Here is a 23,123-nt window from a genome sequence, read left to right on the forward strand (position 1 = left end):
TCCTTTAGAAATGGGTTTTTTTAGTCCTTCCGTAGGGCAATCGCTCCAGGCTTTGGTTGTTGAGTGCGATGAATCTACGTAGGATTCATCTGTGTAAACAATGGGTCTTCCTTCTTGTCGATATTTTTTTATTTTTCTTAAATATTCAATGCGTTGTAATCGGATATTCGATGTTTCTATTAGTAATTTACGGTTGTTTTCTGTTTTTTTCCAGCGAAATCCTAACTCCTTTACAATTACACGAAGACTTGTTTCTGACCCTTTAAAGTTTATATCTTCCTCAAGTTTCTTTTTTAGTTTCCCAATGGTGGGAAGTTCATTATTCGTCTTGTGAAAATTGTGTAAACATCTTTTTATAACACCTTGGTCAAAATTATCAATATTGGTAACTGGTTTAGCTCTGGGACGTTTTTTTCCAGGTGTTCTGAAAGTAATTAGCAAATCGGAACTCTTGGCTTGATTTGCGATATTTTTTACAGTGCCAATTGAAGTCTTAGTGGCCTCCGATGTCCGTTTTTGAATCTGAGCTAATTTACTGACTACTCTATTTAATTTAGAAACAGTTTCCGTTTTCATTACCTGCAAAGTCTCTATAGTTTGGTTATTTTCCGACTGACTGAGTAAAGAAGCAACTTCCTCAATCTTACTTCGAATTTGCTTCAATGAATCGATACATTCGTCAGCTTCTTTCTTTAAAAAGCAATTCACGTCATATATCATTTTCCGTGCTTGCCTTTTTAAAACAATGTTTTTTTTACGCATTTTTAAATCACTTTTTAATATTTAACAAAAAAACTTAAACAAACAAACTCAACAAATAATAACAATCGACAACAATTAACGAAAATAGCAATTCATTTGTGAACGTGATTGTACAACAGGAGTGCGCGGTACGTCGTTTCGGTGCGAGAGGCAGGTAACGACTGGAGCGCCAATCAGAGCACCGCGCACCCGCCCCGCACCCCGCTAATGCCCGTTGATACCCAATTTCTGATTTCTGCGCAATAACGGTCAAAGCCAAACTCTCGCCGCGCGAACAGTATCTCGTCACATAAACGCTGTACAATAGAAATACATGTTTATTTTTTTTCCATTTTTGTAATGACGAAAAGGTTTTAATAACTTTAAAAACTTTTAGAAAATTGGTGTCTTTACATGCTTTACATTTATGAATTTTTGAATTGAACAGACAACAAAAAAATGTTTTTTTTTTTGTATTATTCGAAAGACAGTCTGATAAAAATCGCTAAAATTCATGTAAGAAGCTCTTCTTTTTAATGCATTTATATCAACATTTGATTTAAAAATACATTATCAATTAATGATTTTTATTTTAAATAAATTAAATTAAATAGTAGTAATAAAAATGTTTATCGACACGCCATATTAAAAGTTGCATTATTCTTGTCTGTGTCATTCACTTATTTGCATTAGTGAAAAAGTCGGGCAATTAAAAATAATCTCGCAAAGATCAAAATGAATCGACAGATCCATTATCATTTATAACCTGCCAAATGAATATTAATTTAAGTTATTTACTTGGTTTTAAAGAGTCTGTGTTTATTGGCATTTTATAAATAAATTTGCATCTTAGTACAAAGAAAGATATAGAGCAGGTTCACACATAAGACAAAAAAAAGTAGGTAAACTTTTTTACCTATCTATACGATACTTTTATATTATAAAAGTATCGTTTTAACTTGCAGTACATTAAAACAGTTAAAATACATTAAAACAGTTGAAGTGGCAATGGACAGGAAGAGTCGATGGACGTTGGGGTCTCATTTGTACCATTGGCACCGGCTTCAAAGTAATCAGTAGATAGAAAATATTATAATGTTTTTCTGCTTATTAGTTTCCTGCATAAGTTTGTGTTTTTGGAGTCGGTAGTGTTTTGTTTTTAATTATTTATTATATAAATAGCATAAATATTGTATAGTATAAATCATTCCGTCCCCACTCCAAAAGGTTTCTGATTTCAAATAATATCAAGAAACAAACTGAACAAAAAAAAAATCATCAAAATCGCAACTGTTTCTGAGCAGGTCGAGGGTAAATGCCCTATTGATTAGCCTAAATTTTGAAATTTTGTATATGCGGATATTAAGGAGACGCGTGACATTTGTTTTTTATGGGTTTCATAAAAAGAAATGTTACCCATATGTTCGTAGGTGTGTAAGCGCTCACAAAACTATTAAAACCCAGTCCAGACAGACGTATGTTTCACGAGTTTACAACGGTCTAGGTTTCGCGAAAAAACTTGCACCATAACGATTTCACCTTAATTAAAACAACAGGATTACAACCCAGCCGCGTTTTTGCGTTAAATTACGTGCTCTGTGAGTACGTTTCACGGATCCTTTGTATGTTTTAATTACTTTTAGTGATGTATTTAACTTAAAAGTAAGGTTACATTTCGATTGAAGTCTCCGAGTCACCGAAATGTTAAGTGAAATACGAGGAGATCTGCTAGGCTATTCTGTAACGATATCTTTATAACTCGCAAATGCGAGTTTCGAATTTACCTCTATCTCTTTCTGTTTAACAGGATACTATAAAATGAGAAAGATAGAGGTGAATTCGAAACTCGCAATTGCGAGTTTTACAAAACATCGTTAAAGAATAGCCGAGCTGTAGAATGTAGATGAACCAAAGTCACCGGAATAGCTCAATGAGTCGCGAAGCTGAAGTGGCAATAAGGGGGCACATAGTTCGAAGAGCCGATAGACATTGGGGTCCCAAGCTGTTGGAATGGAAACCACATACTAGGCAGTAGCTAGATGCAGGTAGCTTAGGACTCTAGAAAGGCCCATGCACTGCAGAGGACGTCAAGCCATCATGATGATGATATTTTTAACAGAAAAAGGAAATGATACACGTAGTATTTACTCGTCATCATCATCATATCAGCCGATGGACGTTCACTGCAGGACATAGGCCTTTTGCAGGGACTTCCAAACATCACGATACCGAGCCACCTGCATCCAGCGAATCCCTGCGACTCGCTTGATATCGTCAGTCCACCGGATGGGGGATCGACCAACACTGCGCTTACTAGTGCGGGGTCGCCATTTACTCGTACCTAGGAGAAATTCATTGCCTGAAGCATAATGTTAAAACTCAGGGGACTGTAGGTTCATTGGCGACCATACTCTTTCGACTGGATCACAGAGACAGAGCCTTAACTAAAGCCTCAATAGTTCCACAGTAAAGGGCCCGGTCTCACACCGAGAGGTAATAGTTTCTTAACATACTCCTAACACAGTCTTTTCCGAATAGTTAGAGGGCAATGGGTATATACCAATGATGTTAAACACTGTAGGTTGAGTCACTAGGTCATGAAAAATGAGACGCTCAAAAGACGAAATTTCCACATCTCAATGTTAGTTGTGGTCAACAACGAACGTTATTTAAACAAATAATACCTAAATATCGTCTACAATGTTGAGTCACAGTAGATATAATAAGGTTGAGTTGTGTGTTCAGGAAGTGTAAAAACTATATATACACAAATTAATAATGGAGTTTAAAACAAAATTGTGCATGTGTGCGCTCAGTTTTGTAGCCACGATTCGGATCACATTTGCGGTGATTTTGTAGGGATTTAATCGATCTATAGTATAAAATTATTATTAGCTCGGAAAACCTCTGAGTGATCGAAGAAGGACCACAGAAGTTCTTGTAATTGCTGGATGCAGGCGGCTCAAGACTGGTGTTTGGATATCCTTGCAAAGGTTCCTACGTAGGTAGATGTCCATCGGCTGATAATGATGATGATGATGATTCGAATCGCAATAAACCTACATTGTGATTGACCGGTTGAATGTGAAACAAACCTTAACAACGAGGTCTGGTCTGGTAATGGTATATACCTCATTGGTACTCAGTAAAGTTAACTATTGGACCAACAAGGCACTGATATCAATTTCGTCTAAATTGCTAATTCAGAGTTGGCAAGGCGTCGATGACTGATCGCCGGAGCGTCGGACAGACAGTAGTGGGTGCGCGTCATTTTAAGAAGTCACAAGCAATCCTTTTAAACGATTCCTTCTCATTTATATTCAACTGCAAACGCGAGCTAATGACAACAGTAATAAGGTTGCATTTTTCGGACATCTGCTAAGAGGACCCCTCTACGAGTTTCCTAGGTTGATTATAGAAGGCAAGATAGTCGGAAAAATGGCACGAGGACGACAGCGACGTAAATGGGTGGACGATATTAAGGAGTGGACCAAGAGTAATTACAGCCAGCTGAAAAATATCTCTAGTGATCGGAAAAGTTTTCTCCATCTGACCGCCAAACTTCAGTTTGAAGAGGGCACCTGATAATGATGATATTGTTATCGCCGCGTTGAAACGACTTGCGGTACGGACGGCTTCAGTGTGCTCGTGGCGTTCAATCCGTTCACATCTCTTTTTGTGTAATTCTTTATGGGTTACTTGGGATAGGCGGGGAGAGTGACTTGAGTGGAAAAGGGGAGTGTTAGATATCAGTCAAAGGCGCCTTTAACCCTACACACATCGTTCACAAGTGCGTGACTCCACTCAAGGACATTCTCTCTTCATTCTAGGGTCTTATTTTGGTTAGTTTGATTTGTTAATTAAGTTGTCCTGACAAATGTTGTGAACCTTTGTTCGAACCTTTGTTCGACGTTAGTTTTCTTGTTTTTGTAATCTTTTCGGAGGCTGCTAAAAATATATTTAACTAGTATTTTTAAATGGAATATTTTAAAAATAAAATTGTTGCACACCACACTATATTACAAAAAAAATAGTAATTCTTTTAATGGCAATACGTTTTTATAATAAACTACAACATAAAGCCACTGGAATGTCTCTCAAAAAGTTCAAAGTGTTTATTAAACGCAAGCTTTTATAAATGATAAAAAAGCTTGGTGTTAAACTGCATTAAACGACTGTGTGCATAACAAAAAGCGAGTAAATGAAATTAAGACAATTATGCCCTATCTATAATAAACAATATCGTTGCCTGTTACTATAAAAATATCGTAATAAAGATGTATAGGTACAGTGGATTTCGTGTGAACTTATTTCACGGCGCGATAAGTAATTGTAACTTTCGTTCTCACTTGCCGGACATCCACCAAAACTCGAATCTCACGGTGAAATTGCTGGCGATAGTGTGAAACAACGGTCTTTAGTTGAAATTGGATCAACATCTGTCAGTTTCGCGAGGTTAGTTACGATTAACTGTTATGTTGGTTAAGAATCTTTAATATAAAAATATTTATTTATTTATTTTATTTATTTAATAATCAAGCAATACCACACATTACATTATACAATATAATAATTATTATACAAGTTACATTTTATTACATAATGCAAGTTATGGATACCCAGGTAGCCTTTTGTCGAGTGAGTAATAGGGAGACCGATTTTATTTTTTGTTTTATTTTTTGTAAATAATTCTTCCTAAGAGCAAATCTCGGGATCGGCTGAACCGATTTCGTTAATTATGTTTGTAGAATATTCCTAGAATTACGTGGATGGTTCTTACAAAGAGAAAAGTTTTAAATGTCAAAAAAAAATCATTTTCTATACTCCCATACAAACGATGCATAATAATACGTAAAAGGCAATTTGAACTTTAATACCATACCATAAAGTTAGGGTAGGGTAGAGGTAAGGTAGGGTAGGGATAGGGGTAGGGTGGGAGTAGAATAGGATAGGGGTAAGGAATGAGTCAATTTATTTGTCAGAATTGTGAGTCCTAAGGCCGAGTAAAAATACGTAAACAAACTTACATTACTCTCCAGTATTTTTTTTGATTGCAATTATGAGGTCTAAGAAGACGCACTTGCCTAAAAAGTGTCCATCCGTCCGTCCAAGTGTTCTTCATAATTCTTGCCTTAATGTTGTTTAGATTTTAGGTGGCATGAAACACAGACGCCGAAAGGGCATTCCACACTTAAGCAGTTTGGTCAAGAAACGTGCAGATTGCATGGATGCCACCCTTTACATCGTCTCGATGTTCTGTGGTAAACGGGAGAAGCTGTAGAAGAAAGAAATAAGAAAGAAGGAAATAAGAAGAAAAACACGCAGGAAAGCTTCGTGAATTCGTGAGCACACTCTCCAAAGTATATCCGGTAAACAAACATGCTATAGTGCGATTTACGACGCTTATAAGCCCTAACAGCTCCAGGGATCAACAACGTGAGGTCATAGGTTCGATCCCCGCCCGCTAAACAATTACCGTATCTATTCTTAACAGTCTTTCCGTCTAATTGGAGATGAACGGGAGTGCAGAATAGTGGTCATAATTCATAAATATCATCACCACCATCATCATTATCAACCCATATTCGACTCACTGCTGAGCTCGAGTCTCCTCTTAGAATGAGAGGGGACTCAGAATTCAGAGATATGGCGAACGTTGTTTACTCAGACTAATTACATAAGGAATAGTATCGCACCCTAATTCACGAACAAAATTGTCTGTCATTTTTTGAGGAAAACGAGCTTACATTAGGCTATATCTTTTAACTAAACTAGAAGTTTAGTGATAAGATGTAACATTCAACTACACAAACAGATATTTTGCGGAGCTCTTTAACCGAAGAACACGATTACAAATATTAAACATCGATTCTATAGAGATAGTTTTTATAATCGCATTTGATCTTTGACAGTATATGATCAACGATCAAACGTCTAGTGAAGCAGGTCCATAAGTAATTACTCTGAGGTTATTTATTTAAATAGACATACTAAGTACCTTTTATTATAAGGAGAGAGCCATTGGTCCTGTTGTCATAAAAATAATAGGCTGATAATGATGAAAGTACTTTAAAAATAAACAATACAAGATCATAAAACAAGTCATAACTCCTAATTCCCATGAATTGTACCGAGACTGGTTCAAGTGGTTCAAAACTGGATCACAGGTTCAAATTAAAAAACACACATGTAACGGGTACACTTATTCCTTATGTTAAAGGCAAGTTTTTTATATGTCTAGCGTCTTACTTTGCTGTTGATGATTATTAGGCTGCGTCCGCACTTGCGACAGACTTTGATCTTCAGAAAACTGAAGGCTATTACGCTGTGTAAGGCAACTTAGCTTTAGAGCTCCTGGTTACGCCGAAATTATCAAAACCTTTTATTATAAACCTAGAGAATTCAAGCGGACGCCCTCGACTTCTTCCGCCCTCAAACCTCCTTAATCCGGCCCTAGCGCAAAATCCTTTCTTAGGGAACGTACACTAACTATAAACTACCGTACTGCGAAATTTCATCTTTCTACATCAAGCGGTTTCAAGATTTTGTGATGAATGACTTTTCGCTATATATTTATCTTTATTATCTGTGGCTTCAAGGATCAAAATCAAGTCTTCTTCAATTTGATCTATTACATATTTTTTTTGTGTCAATTATATTAATAAGCTAATACAGTGTATTCATATCAATTTTAAAGTAACAAAATTAACTGTTTCTCATGTATTTATGTATTTAAGATACATATGATGATTGATGAAATTATTTAAACTTATCAATCGCCCGTGACTGAAATTCCATATTTTCGCAAGGGTCTAGCTACTATCGTCTAAATACTTTAGTACAAGACTGTCGTGACAAAAACTGCAACTATCTTGTCTTGAATCAGGTCAAGTTCTAATAGTTTGAGGTCAACAATGAAACGGTCTGGGTGTTTGTAGTTTTTGTGTAACATCTATTTTGATTCCCACTTACTCGTAAATAGACAACTGGTTAATTCTAGCGTACTATTGATGTTTGATGTTGTTGTTATTTTTTGTGTTGTAACCGCAAGTTGTTGGTGTGACACAAGTGTTGTTAACTAGCGTCTTACTCGCTAGCGTTACTTAACGTTTTGCCGTTGTAAAAATCGGGGTTTTAATTTCCTATCCCCCTTAAAGGAAAAAAGCCTTTGTTTTGACCTGTAAGGGATAAAGTAGTCATGGATATCCATGTTGAGTAGTGCCCGGACCCATATTCGATTTGCTGAGCTCGAGTCTCCTCACAGAATGAGAGGGGTTAGGCCAATAGTCCACCACGCTGGCTCAATGCGGATTAGCAGACTTCACACACGCAGAGAATTGAGAGAATTATCTGGTATGCAGGTTTCCTCACGATGTTTTTCCTTCACCGTTTGAGACACGTGATATTTAATATCTTAAAATGCGCACACCTGAAAAGTTAAACGTACATGCTCGAACCGGATTCGAAACTACACCCTCCGGAATCGAAGGCAGAGTCATATCCACTGGGCTATTACGGCTTTCTATCTATTCCTAATACGTTATACGATAGTCTCATGGAATTAATAATCGTATTAATTCCATGAGACTATCGCAAACTTTAAGTTTTTGATGTGAAACATCTATAGCCGCACGTAAAACCGATTTTTGGCGTGGCGACGCATGCTGTGGCGACGCGTTGCCACGCTATATGATGGTATAAATATACAGTCTATATGCAGTAGTGTGTACGGTGTGGCGACGCGTCGCCTAGCAGATTTGAAATAAATTCGTAAATTTTTGTATTTTATGAGAATAAATGTTTATTCAATAAATAGTCATCGTTATCTGCGCTTTTTTATTATATATTTAGTTCTTATCACAATCTTTTTTTTTTTATTGTAGGAGGAAATCCTCATGGATGACATCCAGGCATCCTGGATGACGATGTCCGACTTCACCGTTGAGTGTGTGATACTTGGCGCCCTACGGACTTAACCCTTCTACATTCGCAGACCGTCCTTCCCGGTACCGTTGTAAATTACTTCGGGAAGGGGTTGTCCTTTTAGGCATCAATCCTTCTTTGTCGCTCCCATTCGTCCTGCACCCGTCTGCCTATAATGCAATGGATCATTTCTGCGCCCTTTCTCCACCCCTCTTCGCTCGCATATATGGAACCAAGTTATATTTTGACAGGAGTTCATTAGTTCCCAGTACTCTACTTCTTAAGTTTTCAAACTCTACGCACTCAAAAATGGCGTGGTTCGGTGTGTCTTCTTTTCCGCAATAACTACAATCTTCGCTAGCTGCTTTACCTATAGCATAGATGTAAGTATTAATCCTATCACAATCTGTTCTTTTCTGCATATTACTTTAACAAAATAATGTCAATGTTTCACATCTGCCAGGCGTCCCGTGACTGGTCACATTTTTTCTTCATTTTTGAATGTATATCGTCAGTATACTTACACTTACGTGATCAAAGCGCAGGCAACATTCAACCAGCCAATCAGTCAAACTCGTATATATTATTGACAGGTGATAATTTAACGTTTCTCGTATTGTTTCTCTCAATCTTCGGAAAGCTGCAGGCTACCGATCGGTAACCAGTCCAGTCGGTCGAGGCATTACGCGGTAATTATGTTAATTATTAATTATTTTCGTACGACCTTGTCGGCGACTTCGCGGAGCTTTTTTTAACGTGACGACTCAAACGACATTTTCGCATATTATTTGTGGTATAAATCACCACCGATTCCGGATGGTGTGCGTTCGAATCTGGTCCGGGGCATGCACCTCCAACTTTTCAGTTGTGTGCATTTTAAGAAATTAAACATCACGTGTCAAAAACTGTGAAGAAAAACATCGCGAGGAAACCTGCATACCAGAGAGAGAGGAGACTCGAGCTCAGCAGTGAGTCGAATATGGCTTGATAATGATGACTATTACGTTTTAAGCTAATTACTTCTCTGAAGTTGCTCTGGTTTAATAATTCTTTTAAGATTTCATTCAAATTATCGTATCGTTAAATGTAAATGCTATTTGTAATAACAATTATGGAAAAGACGACATCGCACTATGGTTTACTTCATTGCCATTATAAATATAGGCCTCGACGAGAGCCATGACGATTTTAAATAGTAAAAGTTACTTTTTCCATTTGTAAAAAAGCCGGAGGCTGAGTAATTATATTTCTGAATAATAATTGTTATTGCATCCCACTTATCGATGTGAAGAAACTTATTTTTATTAAATTACTAGCGGACGCCTATGACTTCGTCCGTCTGAAATTAAGTTTTACACAAATCCCGCGGGAACCATGGATTTTTTCGGGATAAAAAGTAAAGTGAAAGTTCAATTAAAATCCGTTTAGTCGTTCCAGAGATTTGCCAGGAAACAGACAAAACTTGAAAAATGTTAATAGTGTTAGTATCGAGCTTACAACCTAATTACACAGTCACTTTGAAAATTATATACCTAAGCCTATTTCATAAATCACTCTACGTAATGAAAACGTTTAGTAGTTATGCGACCTCCGTAGCGCAGTGATATGCGTGGTGGATTTACAAGCTGGAGGTCCTGGGTTCGATCCCCGGCTGGGCCGATTGTGGTTTTTTTTAATTGGTTCAGGTCTGGTGGGAGGCTTCGCCCGTGGCTAGTTACCACCCTACCGACAAAGACGTCCTGCCAAGCGATGCGGTACGATGTCGTGTAAAAAACGAATATACATCGAGATCGAACTCAGAACCTCCTTTTTTTAAAATCGGTTAAAATATTCCGTATTGTTTGAAAACGGTTAAAGGCATGGTTAATGCTTACTACAATCCACGGTATTTTTATTACAATTTTCTAAGTATTATAGAATAGCCGCTTAGTATAATTGCGTGGGAAGCTTGCACCTTTGTTAGCAAGTTAACTTCTAATTCGAATAATGAGCGTGCAAAATTCTTTACGGTTCCGGTCACTCAGTGTGTAGAATTTGTTTTGTCTTTTTATATTTGAAGCACGTCTTTTATTGAAAAAGAATACAACTAAAAACTTGAGCTAAGTTATCAGAGGCATCTCCAGCTCACGTAGCGCCCGGTCGCAATCAAAATTTTAGCGCCCTCTAGTACTGAGCACTGTTAAAATGGAATATGTACTGTCTATGTAGCAATACCTTGTAAGTAGTTTTATTTACCTATTTGCCTCTATTTGCAAGACACATTTATTTAAGAAGAGCTATAAATGCTTTGCAAAATGTAAACTGTAGAGACTGGGCACCCCTGAGATCGCAGCGCCCCTGAAATCGCAGCGCCCCTGAGATCGCGGCGCCCGGGTGCAACGCACCCCCTGCACTATAGGTAAAGACGCCTCTGTAAGTTATCGTAATAGCTAAACAAATCATTCCCATGTAGATAGAAAGAATACTGGTTGAATTTGGTTCAGTGTCCATCGGTTTTCAGAACTACGTGCCCCGCCCATTGCCACTTCAGCTTCATAACTCGTTGAGCTATGCTGATGACTTTGGTTCTTCCGCGGAACTGTTTACTGATTTGATCATGCAGAGATACCATGAGCTTAGCTCGCTTCATCACATGTTAAGTACTCTCCTTTTAAGAAGCCCATAGCACATAATACTTTCTTTTTATTCTGAATAAGCTAGCCCTTGACTACAATCTCACCTGATGGTAAATGATGATGCAATATAAAATGGAAGCGGGCTTGGATTAAGATGAAACTCCACAACCCTTTCGGTTTCAACACGACATCGTACCGGAAAGCTAAATCCCTTGGCAGCTTAGCTTAATTGGTCCAGGTATGGCTGGTGGGAGGGTTCGGCCGTGGCTAGTTACCACTCTACCGACAAGCGATTTAACGTTCCGGCACGATGTCGTGTAGAAACCGAAAAGGTAAATTTTCATCCTACTCCTAACAAGTTAGCTCCTTCTTAGATTGCATTATAACTTACCATCATCCACCTTTACATTACACTCACCATCAGGTGAGATTGTAGTCAAGGGATAACTTGTAGAGAATAAAACAAAAACACATAATTATAAGAAAAATTGTGATTTGTGGCACACTTTAAACGAAAGAAGCCAATAAAGAACACCGTTTACACTCAACTACTAAGTTTATATATAAACTAGCTGACGCCACGCGGTTTTACCCGCGTCGTTCCCGTACCCGTAAGAAAACGGGAATAATATATAGCTTATAGCCTTCCTCGATAAATGGGCCATCTAACATAGAAAGAATTTTTCAAATCGGACCAGTAGTTCCTGAGATTAGCGCGTTCAAACAATCAAACAAACTCTTCAGCTTTATATATTAGTATAGATTTAGAATTCACATGAAATGTTTCGCATGTCAAACATCCATATTCCTGTGACAGGGTTTTCCAAAACCGACCTGGATGGCACTTAGCACTCCATCCACGGATCGTTAGCGCTGGCCGGGTTCAATGACCCCGTGCGGTGTGCCGCAAGCTTTATAAACTAACTGTTACTGCCGATTACGCTTTTTTGGATTATTTAATTATATAAGAGCACGGTGATCTATTCGAGAGTTTAAACCGATCTGAGTGTTATAACATCTTAATACAGCAGGCCTATTCTCTAAGTTTGTATTAAGTAGATATACACTAACTAATCTTCTAACTGATCAAAATTACTAGCCACTGGTTGACAATGTGATTTTTATTAAGGCTTGACATAATCAAAGGGCTTCACGTATTAGTAGTGTTAGCAGTAGGTATGGTTAGTAGTGATTAGGTAAGTATATCACCGATTCGGAAAGCAGAATTTTCTTAGAAGGCATTGCAAGAAACTCAGTATTTATTGCTCTTTGCCAGTATTTACTTTTCTTTTGAAATTTTGATCGAAGAGATGGCCCTTATAATACGTGTTAGAGGCTTTTACGATGGGGCAAACTATGCTCGGAGCAATGATGTTAAATACTGTTAGATGTGTTACTAGGTCATGAAAAATGAGGCGCTCAAAAGAGGAAATTTCCACATCTCAATGTTAGTTGAAAATGATACCTAAATATCGTCTAAAATGTCGAGTTGTGTGTTCAGGAAGTGTAAAAACTAAATAAACATAAATAAATAATGGAATTAAAGACAAAATTGTGCATGTGTGTGCTCAGTGTTGTAGCCTATTACTCGGATCACTTTTTGCGGTGATTTAGTAGGGACATAACCGATCTATAGTATAAAATTATCATTAGCTCGGAGTATCTCTGAGTGATCGAAGAAGGACCGCAGAAGTTCCTGTAACAGAAGTATGCAAGCGGCTCAAGACACTGGTGTTTGGATGTCCTTGCAAAGGTTCATAGGCGTACCTATATAGCGGGTAGGCCGGGTGGGCCGGGCCCACCCAATGTTCCATGCCCACCCTAGGATACTAAGCTACCGATTTGAAATTCTATGATGAACGCGGAATTACTAATAATTTTACACAAATTATCATTTAAAATATCAAATAATAACCATTACAACTTATAATAAAGAAAAACCTATAACAAAGATTTTGAAAAATATATTAATACCTACCCTACCTACCCTAGATACTAAGAAATAATAATAAAATAAGTCAAGTCATATCAGAGTTCTGCGTCCACAAAGTAATCCTAGATATGCCAATGCAAAGGTTCCTACGTCCAGCAGTTTAGATGTCCATCGGCTGATAATGATGATGATGATGATGATGAATGGAATAGCAATAAACCTTGTGATTGACCGGTTGAATGTGAAACAAACCTTAACAACGAGGTCTTTACTCTTTCCTCCCTTTGATATGCTTTGTGAGCAATTTGATTATAAGGATATAATTTTTTTTTTTACATACAATCCGCACCTGTTTTACGTAATACAACCTTTATGCCATTGTAATAAAGACTATGCAAATTTTCAATATTCAAATTGGTGTTACATTTTGTTATGCGATTTTGGTTCTTATTGCGTTGGTGTTAAGAGCTATGTATACTCCGGATGTTTCGTGTTCTGCTCAGTGGTCGGGTTGATTGAGAACATTATGGCTTCTAAGGCCATGAGATTTGTTGGTTGCCATCTGGTTTCCATGGAAAAGATTCGCTCAAGTAATCACGTTTGTGGTAAAAATTGTTATTTCGTAACTGTTGTGGTAGGTAGACCATAAATCTCTCGAAAAGGGATAAAAAGTTTTTGAAGAAAGAATGTAGAGGAAATAATTTTCCATTTTTAACGGGATTGTCAAAATAAAATCGATTTTTCATGTGATTTTAATGACTACCTATCAGCAATGAGATATTTGTGCTTCTAGATTATACTTAGCATAATCAACATTATTAATATTAAAATATTAGTTATTGTCAACATAAATTACCATGGTTAATTGTATCGTAAGTAATATTTTTTTTTTTGGTTTTATGTTATCTGTACAAAAATATACTTTTACTTCTTTGTGAATGTCAATTGATGTTCGACATAAGAGTTACTATTACCTTGGTTATTAACATTAATAGAATAAAAAAAAAATCAAATTCATTATTTTTCCAATAAGATTTATTTAAACGTATAAGTAATGAATTTTTTGTCGAAGCGCTATATACTAAAATATAGCATACTTACACGCTTTATATAGCTTTCTAATCAAATAAATAAATATTTGCAATGACTTATATCAGTTTCTTTATTTTTATTTTATTATCAAATATAGTTAAATAAATATACCTTTTTTTTCTTTTGTTGCACTATCCCGCATTTAATTACGTTAATTTCTTTATCCAAAGGTTGTCTGGCAGATATTGCTATAAGCAATAAGACCGCATTTGCACATACTTGTTTTCTATGTTTTCTTTTGATTTCCCTATTGTTGTTTTTGTTTTGTGCAATAAAGTATTAATAATATAATATAATAAAAAAATAAAATAAATGTTTTTGAACGTACAAAAACATACATAAGGTCTATCCCTCTAACCATAACATCTCACTGACCATAAGTAATTCTCTTACCATGCGTCAGGGCACTGAAGTGAAAACTAATTTGAATAACCACGAGATGATTCAAAGAACTCTATTGTGTTCGTATGTACGTTTACAACGAGCGAAAAACTATTGCATTTTAAAAACACTTACAGGCAAATATGACACGTGTTTTTTATGCAGTAACACCTATTATCTCTTGCACAATTTAAGCAAACAGTGTCGTCATTTAGAGTTACTATTCATTCAAAGCATTTGAAGTTTTAAAATTGGTAGGAATATGTAACTGTATCTTAGTTTAGGGCCATCTTTTACCGTTGACTTAAATAAACACAATACATATTGTTAGTTTTACCTTTTAACATCACCCATATAATGATAAAAACATAGTTTTGCCATATATTACATACTGGTAGATGCCTGCGACTTCGTTCGCGAGGAAATCGTTATACGTGAACATTTTTTTGACGTGACAACGTCTTATAATTCGATGAAGTCGGCTGCACACTCGAAAAAAGATGACGTCATGCTTCGTTCCCTCGCTCTAGGGTTGCTAACTTTTTTTACAATAAATAAAGTATATTCTGGTCTATGAACAGTATTTTAAAAAAAACGAACATGTTCTTTTCAAAAATGCAACCATTCCATCAGTATTTTCTTATGACGTTGTCACGTTCAACTATCGTCAGTAACCCGACTTTTTAGAAGTTAGAATGGGTAATGGTAGTCTATCGTTCAAAATTAAATATAACCTTCCACATAAATCACTTATATTGTAAATATTCACATCAAATATAATTATGTTATCAGGATAAATTATTGAAATTAATATTTTAAGTAATCAGTTGAATGTATAGGTGACTCAATAATTTTAACACTAAAACATGTACCACATTCTAGCAAATAAATGATTTGATTTGATTTGATTTGATTTGATTATAATAATGTGAAAATTGTATGAAAATCCGTTCAGTATTTTCTAGTTTATTGCGAACGCGACGAAGGCTTCGTTTTAAAATATATATAGATTTTAACTTTTATTGTGATTAATAAAATTGCTTCATTAAAAAAAATTGAAATTGATCACACGCACACACTCACACATACACAGAGAAATGTTGTATCGAACGCTGAGTGACTCTTGAATCTTCATAAGATCCGTAGGCTAGATATATACATAGATAGGATCACTAGCAACACTCACTGTTCAAAGACTTTCAACTTCAGACACTGACTTTTATTAGGTACTCTTTTTTTATTATTCTTTACAAGTTAGCCCTTGACTACAATCTCACCTGATGGTAAGTGATGATGCAGTCTAAGATGGAAGCGGGCTAACTTGTTAGGAGGAGGATGAATATCCACACCCCTTTTCGGTTTCTACACGACATCGTACCGGAACGCTAAGTCGCTTGGCGGTACGCCTTAGCCGGTAGGGTGGTAACTAGCCACGGCTGAAGCCTCCCACCAGCCAGACCTGGACCAATTAAAAAAATCTCAATCGTATATAGAATGTTTTTTTTTAAAGAATATTTGTCATATCTTTTTTTTTAATTTGATGAATATTTCCATTGCCCTCCAACTAGTCAGGAAAGACTGTACTAGGAGTGGGTGCGACAATAGACCAACAAGGCGGGGATCGAACCAGCACTGTTGTATAGAGGAAGTACAAAAATGTAATATGGTTGAAGTAGATTCTCAATATTTTTAACTAACTTTAAAAATGATTAACCATTTCTCTCAGCACATCTGTGTTAATACAGATTAATTTAGTTTTCTTCGCAAGTTCGCACCATTATTACAGCTACACCATTGCTAAGATCTAGATAAGATTGTACAGTGATACTGTGGTCATAATTTTAGTATTGTCCGCAGAATCCTTGGGCCACAACGGTACAGCGAACAATTAAAGACCCCGGGCTTTGGGTCAGAGAGAGCCGGCTTTGGTGTTTAAATGCTAATGCTGTTGTTAAATGTTGTATGGAATAAATTATTTATTATGCTTAGTGTGGCCACCCTAGGTGACCTATGATACAGTTAAATACATGTTAGCTTCGTTAGTTATTTATACAGGGTGCTCGGGAGTATTTCCCATAAATCTGGGGTTATATTCTTTCATCATCATATCAGCTGATGAACGTACACTGCAGGACACATCATCATATCAGCCGATGGACGGACATAGGCATTTTGTAGGGAATTCCAAACATCACGATACTGATCTATATAGATCGCTGGATACAGTCCCCTAGCCAATGGCACGTTGATTATCTTTCTACGATCGCTAACGCTTCGAAAAGTAGAAAAATGTATCATAAGCTATATAAGCATTATATTCCAAAATCCGCGCATTTTGACGTTGATTACTTCACCTTGAGTAGGTGTTTCTTCTAAACATAAGTAAGTAAGCAGTAAGCTGCACCAGTACTAAGTATACAGCATCTCTGTTACCTGAAAAAATCTTTGTAGTTTGCTTAATGATTAGGGGAAGGTTGCTTAGGGTATCAAGTTTAATCCGTCACTGGTCTAAACATATTTGTACGTAGAAAGCTGTCTGAATGGGAGAAGTCCAGTGTTGATAAATAAAGGCATGTGTTTCAAAATACACGTTAAGCCGTCGATTTTGCTACTAATTTTAAAAGTGAAAATGCAACTACATGAGGCTTAAGATATACCTACTTTAGGTTTTCTGGGCGCACCTTGAGGTGCTTATCTTCTTCTTTACAGTAACCATACATTAAAAACAATTTGGGTGGATTTATGTCAATATCAGCGGGAACCTACCAACCAACCAACCAACCTACTCGTATGATAACCCGAAACTAAGATCTACATCTGATAGTGATTTTAAAATATTCAAAACATTATTATCCTATGCACTCCAACCTGTGTGTAGTGGTTCCATGTCTCCTCTTCTGTATGGTGTGGGCCTAGCTCAGGAGTGGGCCATTAAAATAGACTATAGTGTTTTTCAGATAGCATGGTTACGATGGGAACGTCATAAGGCAACTGTTACCTTACCCAAGCTATCTGAAAAACATTTTAATAATTAGACAGAAAAAATGCTATATTAGCTATATTATCATATATATCATATATATATATATATATAGATATATAATTACATATTAATTACATATGCCTCTTTTATAGGTGCTCCAAGATACGTAAAAGGTAAGTATACGTAAAAGAGAGATGCTGTATACTTGATATTGGTGCAGCTTACTGCTTACTTACTTACATATAGAAGAAATACCATGTTACCTAAGGAGCTTGTATACAACATGGTGATACACGAATAATAGTGTCTGGTTTGCTACGTATTTTAAGTATAGTCTACGTATTTTTCTCACTTTTGATATTTAAGTGTTCTTGCGAAAAAAAAACGGATTTTAACAGAAAGACAGACATAAAGTCGGACGTACAACTCAGTGAAAATTCCGTATTATCCTCTTAAAGTACGTACGAAACACCAAAAAAACAAATGCCAGAAATAACTAGTAATATCTTCTTTTACCGTTTACATTGGGTAACTAAATTAAATTATCCTGTTTCTCAAAAGTGTGAAATCTCGTTTAAAAACAAGTAGCTGGGCATTTTACATTCAGTTATTTACGCAAACGACCGGCCTTCAGATCCTAACGACGATTTTCAACAGAACAATACCCTTTTAAGTGTCGTTTTGAGTTGTTTTTTTTTTTTAATTTTTTCCACACACGTTTTTTGTCCTACCGTTTGAGTCACTGCCATTGAAATGTAAATGCTTGGATTGTACTTGTTCCGGCCCACGGCTTGATATATCAAAAACATAGACATAGCTCAGTAGTAAGGTGTAGTGCCAGTGAAGTTAGGGAAAATGGCCCGTAATAGTAACTAGCGTGGTTGTGCCAAATATGACATAGTGGCGTTCTGAGGGCCTAGTGGCAGTTTGATACTGTTACCGTCACGTAACGTAAACGCGACATTCCAAGAAATTGAAACAGATGCTTAGACTAAGCGGTTTGAGTATTAGGCACTACAATTATTGTATTAAGTGGTTAAGTGTGGCACAATTTTTTTAATAAATGTTTTTTCTTTCTTTCTTTCTTTCTAGCGGACGGACTTCGTCCGCGTGGAATACAGTTTTTCACAAATCTCGCGGTAACCATGGATTTTTCTGAGATGAAAAGCATATGTGTTAGTTCAGAGTAAAATCTATTTGCATTCCAAATTTCAGCCAAATCTCTTCAGTTGCCGCAGCGTAAAGGAAGAACAAACATACTTACACACACACAAACTTTCGCCTATATAATATATGTGTGATGTGTGATATGTGATGTAATAATATTGGTGTGGTCTGAATAAATATTTACGTAATATACGTTTTTTTTAGATCAATAAAATTTAATTCAATAAATCAAAAAAGCAAAACTCTTATTAATTATTTCATTTTCAGAAGTAGATAGCTTAACTTGGAGAAGTAACCTCTTCTCGCAGACAATGTAGAGAGTTATTTTAATTAGACTCCTAAACTTAGTATTTTTTTTATAATTTGACATCATACATATATATATATCAAATATAACTAAATTACATATAATCGAAAAGGCCAAAATATTAAAGCAAAATAAATGGCAAATAGCATTTATGATTAAGGAAGTATTTTTAAAAATTCAACCCTTAAAATGGAATAGGCCGCTACTAACTCGAGAGTGACCGCTATATGTAACATATTAGAATATCATTATAATTAATGTGACATGTCACATGTCAACTCTAATTAATAACATAATTAGTTGCCAATGTGCACTCTCCCTTTCCACAATGGCGGCTTAGTGCGCCGGAAGCGGGCGGGGCGGAAGTGACGTCATGCGTCATGCGCGCGCGCCGACGCGTGAATACCTGTCCGCCATGTTTATCATTTTATCACTCCCTAACGGTTTTAGGGACGCCAGCTGTTGGGGAAAAATATTAATTACCCTTTTTATATTAATAAACGCAACGGTTTAGTGGTACATTTTTAATTTTGTTAAATTTTTAATATTTAAATTTTTTTTGTGGACGCTTTGACTTTGACAAGTATTTGATTTTTATTTCAAGAAGCATTATTGAACAATAAATTTAATTCTTCCAAGTCGACCCGTGCACTTTCAAAATGTTAAATCCAAATTTTTTCAACGCAGTCTACAGATCTTGATTTTTTAAAAAACTAGTTTATATTTAATTTTGTTGAAATATTCATGGTAGATGATTGTTTAAACAAAACACCTCACACTCCTTAACCTTACTCCTTAACTTAACTAATATACATATACATTACTAATTTAACTTTAAGTTAAATGACGATAACTATGTAATTTCGTTGGAAAAACAAATATTTTTGCAAAAACAAAAATACGGTGAAAAATGACAGAATTATCACTGAACACACATAAAAAAACATACACACAGCCGAACGTAGAACTTCCTCCTTTTTGGAAGTCGGTTAAAAAGGATGTAGTGACTATAATATAATATGTATACAGGGTGATTCGGTCTTTAGTGCGGATATTTTTTTTCGTGGTTCTGTATCATTAATAGAATATAAATCTACAAACAGTTCGATACATTTAATGTAATTTTTTTTTTAATTTATATCTCTAAAATAACAAAATAATGTACATATTATTACTAAACAAGATATATTCAGCTTAAAAGTGATCTGGTGACGTCCTTTAGGTATCAAACGAAATTAAATAAACGCACAATAGGGTGACCCTAAAATTCTGTTCAAAAGTAAATAACTTTAGCTAATGATAATTTTGTTATTTTTGAGTTAAAAAAAAAAGAAAAAATACGTGATCATTAAATTTTGTTTATGTACAAAATATAAAAATATCCGCACTAAAAAAATTTTCTTCCTGTATATATGAATGGTACACCGACATACATAATAACCCTGCTGGACGTCTTCAGCTAAAAATAGAGCTATTTGAACCAGTAACGGATGCGAAAAGTGTATCGCAAGGAAAGCTTAGATTTATCTCAGTGAATCCGGTTGTTAAGATCGACAGATTGTAGGATGGGTTACAGCTAAGTAGATGTTTGATATCATAATCACGCTTAATTGCTGTAGTTACTCTGTTATTTATACAACCTTCATAAATACGTAAAGCCGTGATAGCCCAGTGGGTATGACCTCTGCCTTAAATGCGGAGGACGTAGGTTTGAAACAAATATTTCAGTTTAAGGGCATTTGTCTCAAACAGTGAAGGAAAACATCATGAGAAACCTGCACACATGAGAATTTTCTCAATTCTCTGCGTGGGTGAAGTCTGCCAATCTGCATTGAGTCAGCGTGGTGGACTATTAGCCAGTCCCTTTCACTCTGAGAGGATATCCATACTCAACAGTGAACTGACTTGTTAATGATGGTAAAAACGGGGGTAGATACAAATTATTGTGATTGTGTTGACTAGTATGAAGGGTAGTGGTGAGTTAAACCCGCTTGATGAATATGTTGAAAAAGTGGGCTAAAATGCGTCAACAGATAAGAAGATGACATATTATTGACCATTAGAGGAAAATTCGAAAATATCGCTCTGCCTTTCGTCCCATTGCAACAAAAGAGGGGGCATTTTTTTACTGATATCCCCTTTGCTTTTTCATTCAGCGAATTGTCAGTATTAGAACAGAATAAGGACCACTTGAAGACCTGCAGAGCCGCTGTGCCAAAAAAAGAAGAAGCGGGACAGGATATATTCTAGCTAGGACAATAGTCTAGCGAGCGGGGAACGAATACAGATCTTCTCGGATTAAAATCCTGGCTCTTAACTGTGCGGAGCTATGAAAGGTTAATATAACTATGTTGCTAAGCAACTAACCGGCGGATTACAGATAAGATAGTTTAACGAAAAATGGCCGTAAAACGAAAGAGTTCCGTGTAACCGACGGACCTCCGTTAAATTATCGATTCGATTCTATAAGGAACGAATCGTTAATTTTCGACAATTACCCCTATGGTCGCTGGCGTGACCCATCGATTTTATTTACAGTTAGGGCGCGTATACACTTAGCGTTCTAACGCTTACAATAAGGTCACTTTCAGCCCTAGTGCGAAAAGACGAACTGCATTGCTTTGTTGCAGGCAGGTCATCTCCTCCCAGGTGATAATTCCGGGCCTCGAGGCTTAGCCTCCTTGCCCGGGTAATGCGCGGGGGATCTCGCTCCCCCGGTCATTTTCTTCGAGGCCTTTTCGAGGCTGAGGCTCCGTGGTCTATGGGTTGTATTGGGTATCAGTCCAGGTGCCCCGCGCGGCCTGCGATTGCTCGCTATCCTGCGGTAGGGCGGTGTCGTCTCCAATGTTGTGCCCCGCGCGAGCTGCGACATCATCGTTGTCCTGTTGGTGTAGTATTTATCAAAGTGGCTTTGCAGGATTCGATAAAAATATAAAATATTATTAATTTTTTCAACCTTCCATTAAATTCTCAATAGCCCGGAGTTGAGAAGATGGTGGTATACATTTGATAGTGTCATCACAGTAAAAAAGATTACTTAAGCCTTCCAAGCCGTTTTGAAGCACCGTGGTAAGTCTATTCTCTAGATTTCCTATAAAGAGTGAATCCGTTTAAACAGACTGATAATGACATTGGACTTGTAACCAGCAAATATGTCACTTAGGCGAAAATCCGTAATTGACGTGAATGCCCAACCTATTATTGATTTAAAATTAACATTCGTACTAAACTGAAGTTCACAATAACACGAACATCAAACGGTGGTTAATTTAACGCCCAGTATGAACTCACCCTAAAAATGTGCATATCGTGTACAATTCCGGGAATAAGGGCGCTCGTAAACGAAGCGTATTATAATTACTGCATTGTAATGATTTTTATTTTCGTTCGTGTTTCGTTAACGTATTCAACACGCACGCGATTCTAACTACTTTTTACATTATGGGAAAATAGTTATATATTATTACAACGATCCACAGCTTTGGACTGTTGTAAAAATCGAGAGATGCCTCACTCGTAGTTGTTAACTTCTATGTATAATAATATAATATAATGGTTTGGATGTACTTATGATTAAATTTTACAAATAAATAGATATTACTTATAAGAATAGAATGGCTACATTTTATTCCCATATGACTGGAATATATTATTAAGAGATAAACTGTCTGACTGACTATTACAGTTGAAAGTACGGGTCCTTTACATTTTTAGGTTTACGGCGGGATGAAATAAAGTAAATTATAAGAAAGTTCTTCATTTGTTACATAATATAGTTTCCCAGATATTTTGCTTGTTCCATCGAATAATTAACTGTCTCGTCGATTGTGGTTGGTGGGAGCGAGACTTAACTCTGTAGTGTCCACTACAACTTGCTGTGGGTGACAGTTCGTTTCATTCTTGAAAGATTGCCGCGATTCACGATAATAGTACGTATTATGAACGTCATAAAGGTGACTGCCAACTTTATTATTATTAATG

General features: G+C 36.4%; 1 protein-coding gene across 4 annotated transcripts in view; it reads right to left on the reverse strand.

The window, feature by feature from the left end:
• The window catches only part of LOC112054819 (ras association domain-containing protein 10), a 136,987-nt gene that overhangs the window by 79,270 nt on the left and 34,594 nt on the right, over positions 1-23,123 (reverse strand). The gene's annotated exons all lie outside the window — the stretch shown is intronic.

The sequence above is a fragment of the Bicyclus anynana genome, chromosome 23, assembly GCF_947172395.1.
Source record: "Bicyclus anynana chromosome 23, ilBicAnyn1.1, whole genome shotgun sequence".
In the NCBI taxonomy this organism is placed as follows: domain Eukaryota; kingdom Metazoa; phylum Arthropoda; class Insecta; order Lepidoptera; family Nymphalidae; genus Bicyclus; species Bicyclus anynana.